A 4,005-nucleotide genomic window follows, 5' to 3' on the forward strand; every position below is an offset into this window, starting at 1 on the left:
CCAGGGTGGTTCATGTGCCTTCTCCCGTGAAGGTGTGTCAGCCAGAAGTCCAAGGGTGTACAGTGACACCGCTCGGCTGTAGAACGCCTCCGAGCTCGAACTTGCCACAACTCAAAAAACAGCGAGGTCCTTAAAAAAAGGAAATGGTCAAACCGAAAATCCGACCTGAAATTAACCTGTGCGGGTCAAGGGTGAGCCATGTGCCACACATCTCCCCTCAGACCCAAAGGGTTGGCGCTTCCGTTTGAGACCACCGATCGCGCATGAACACGTCGGTCCTTGTGCTTGTCTGCGTGCCTGCAGGTGCTTTATTTGCATCAAGCGTGGCAGCCGTGGCTCGGGAGAGGGAGGGAGGGAGCCCGGCAGTAAAGCCACGAGGCAGACTGGTGAGACCCACGAGAGTCACAGGAAGGAATCAGGCCGCCACGTGTCTGGTTTGGTGGCTGAATCCAACGTGGCCAGAAGGGGCGAGAGTGACTGCAGGCTCTGTGGGCTCTGTGCAGGGGCGTCGGGAGGAGGGCGATTGGGTCTTGAGGTTGATGAACGAAGAGCCGGCGGAGGAGCTGGCCAGGGAGCACAGTGCAAAAGGAGCTCACCACGAGGAACGGCAGGATCTTCCGAGGGAGATGCCGCCGCCGAAGAACTGGCCTGGGTAGGGAAGGGAGGAGCCCCGAGGTCCTTCATGACAGAAACAGACGGAAGAGGCCATCTGCTGGACAACGTCAGCAACGGGAGGCAGCGTGGGGAAGCTGGCCAAGGAACGTGCGGGCTCACGTACAAGAAGGCAGTGTCCTCGGATAAGTTCTCAGTGAGAAAGGGCGAGAGGAATGCTCCCAGACAGTGGACCGCCGGAGGTCATCGTGAAGGAGGTGCTCCTTCCAAAAAAGAGCATTTCTCCCCCTCCTCCAGTTTCTCTCCAGCCCCTTGTGTGCCGGGAAGCTTCCAAATCAAGGTCCAGTTGCCTGTACTATATTATGTTTAGACGGGTTAGGCGGGATTGCCACAACCTAGCGCTGTTAGCTTTGTGTTAAAGTCCTAGACAAAGGAATCCTTGAGTGTGATTTTGGGGCCTCAGAACCAATGATTTGGCTTACCATTATTTCTTACGGGAAAGATATGCTCCATTCTCAGACTTTTCGGGGTGCCAGCACACATTTGGAACGAATTGAGTTTGACAACTGAGGTATCACTGAAGGTCGGTTACCGTTGAGTTTGAGGTAGAGCCAGTTCATTTAGTGGTGTTTCCATAGAGAATCCGTTCACTGTGGCCCATGAAGGATTTGAGCACTTCCAGAGAACCGAGTCTGAAGTCACAGTTGCCTGTATAGCACACAGCCTGGGTCGCCAAGGGCTGGATAGAAACGAGGTCAAAGTATCCAATTAGGAGCATCGTACCAGGCATCTTCTCTCCTTGGGTTCTAGTATAAGTATCGGGAAGCATGTTCTCCCCACAACGGGAGGTTGCTCTTCCTGTTACCCACCAACAGAAGTGCAATCGCCTTCTCGGAGACGTCCAAGCCCTGATCCCCGACCTCGGCTTGAATGTCCAGTAAGGCCCACTAATCAGTCTTGTAGCAGAGCCTGGGGACTTGGGCTGACCTTAGCACGATGTTGGTTGGCAGTAACTGAATAGTCATCTCCCTCTCCTCACATCCCGAGCCACTGGCCACAGCTTCAGTGATGTCTCTTCCATCAAATTGTTTTTCCCCCTCCGAAAGATGACCTTTCCCAGGGACGAGTGTCTCCTGATACGAGGTTCAGAGTATGTGTGGCAACGTCTCCCAACATAAGGAGCATTCTGGCTGTACTTCTTCCAGGACAGACCTGTGTTTCTGGCAGCATCTGCATTCTCCATCAACACCATAATCCAAATAGAGTCTCCAGTCTTCTTATTTATTCATATTATTATTGACATAAATAACGCCAATCATTATTTTTATCATATTAATGATATTATAATTATTACGCATATTGTGAATCATTTCCATTCTGTTAGGTCACCTTCCTTTGGAATGGCCACAAACACAGATCTCTTCCCGTCTGCTGGTCAGGCAGCGGACATCCAGTTTTCTTGGTGTACATGAGCGAGTACCTCCCGTGTTGCATCCATTTGTTGAAACATCTTTTTGATTTTTTATTTGAATTAGCTTGTTTTTAACAATTTCACCAGCATACATGTCAATAGTTCAATCACATTCATACGCGTTTGTGGAACCATCACCAGGACATTTCTTCTTCCTCCGCATTGTTAGCTCCCACTTCCTGCCAGCCTCCCATGCCTTTGAATCTATTGATCCAGTGGTTGTCTCTCTAGGTTTGCTAATCTGGGTTTCCTATCCAGAAAATCATACCAAATCAAGACAGAGTACAAGCAGATGACCCAACAAATGACATCATTAGACCAAGAAAAGCCTCAATAGAAAACAAAGCAGAAAATATTCAAAACCCGAGCAGTTATACGTTGTGTCAAGAGGGAGACCACTGACAAGGTGTCGTGTTCTGATCTAAGTACATTGCAGTCATCCACCCAGGAATGAACTGTGTTTGGTAACAAGACCTTTACCATCTCTGGTCCATAGTCAGAGGGGATTCAGCAGAGGCCTAATCTGCATGCCGGACCCTGAAAATGGGTTTTGGGCTCTCACTAACATCACAGCCTTCTGCAAACCAAGTGTTCAGAATGTAATCTCTAATACCATTCCCTCCTCTGGATTTTGATTTTTCAGTTTACAATTCTTGGCTCACACATGCTGGTGTGCTGCTTCTGTGTGAACTTAGCTGACACTTAGATGCCTGCTTGTTTTAAGACAAGCTTTTAAGACCCCAGACACTAGTCCTTCTGGTAGCTGGGAAACATCTTAATTGGTCGTCTGTCCTTTCCTAGAAACATCTTAATTGGTCGTCTGTCCATTCCCGGAGCCTTATTTCTTGTCCAAGCCTTCAGTGCAGCTTCCTGCGTTGTTTGATATTTTGGGGTGTCACTAGGTGCCATTGAGCCCATTCCAAGTCTGTACCCTTTGCACGACAGAACGAGACGCGGCCCAGTCCTGTGCCATCCCCACACTTATCCTTACGTTTGAGCCCATTGCGCAGCCGCGAGTCAATCCCTGTTGTCAAGGGCCTTCCTCTTGTCCGCCGTTCTTCCACACCAAGCGTGATGTCCTTTTCCCGGGGCTGCTCTCTCCTGAAGATACATCCACAGGACACGAGAGAAAGTCTCACCATCCTTGCTTCTAAGGAGCAGTCAGGCGCTACTTCTTCCAAGACAGATTTGTTTGGGTTTGGGTTTTTTGGTTTTTTTTTTGGCAGTTCATGATCCTTTCGAGAAGCTTCATCAGTACTATGATTCAAACACCTAGATTCTTCTTTGGTCTTTCTTCTTTAATGCCCAATTTGCACAAGACTAACTCATGATGGTAGTAGAACGCCTCCTCTATCACCTGTGGAGCAGCTTGGTGGTTTTGAACTGCTGACCTTGCAGCGAAGTCATTCTACCCCACCGGGGCTCTGCTAGTGTGTTCATAGAATCTTTCAATATTGCAACTCGGGGGCTGAATTCTCCCTCAGTTCTCTCAGTTTGAGAAATGCCAAGCATATGACCGATGGGTGGTCTCTTCCACAGTTGGCTCTGATTGGACTTCTTCTGACGGACGAGATTTATCTCGTCCATCGTCTCATTCAACAGCCGTAGTGTACTTGATTCCTGTGTGATCCATCCAGCTAGGTTCACGTGTATAGTTACCATTTATGGTGTTTGGGGGGGGGGGGATTGTAATGAATAAGTCACTGGTCTAGCAAAATTCTACCATGCTGTCTCTGGCATTGTCTCTATCACCGACACCGTATTTCCCCGCTATGGATCCTTCTTTGTTTCAAACATTCACATGCCAATTACCTGTAATGAACGCATCTTTGTTGCATGTTTATCGATTTCAAACTGCAGCAGTCAGAGACGATCTTCCGTTTCCTCACATTGGCCTTAGTAATCGGTGCCTAAATTTGAGC

This window comes from Echinops telfairi, unplaced genomic scaffold (assembly GCF_000313985.2).
Source record: "Echinops telfairi isolate 266 unplaced genomic scaffold, ASM31398v2 ScPeMD7_5;HRSCAF=22, whole genome shotgun sequence".
NCBI lineage: Eukaryota > Metazoa > Chordata > Mammalia > Afrosoricida > Tenrecidae > Echinops > Echinops telfairi.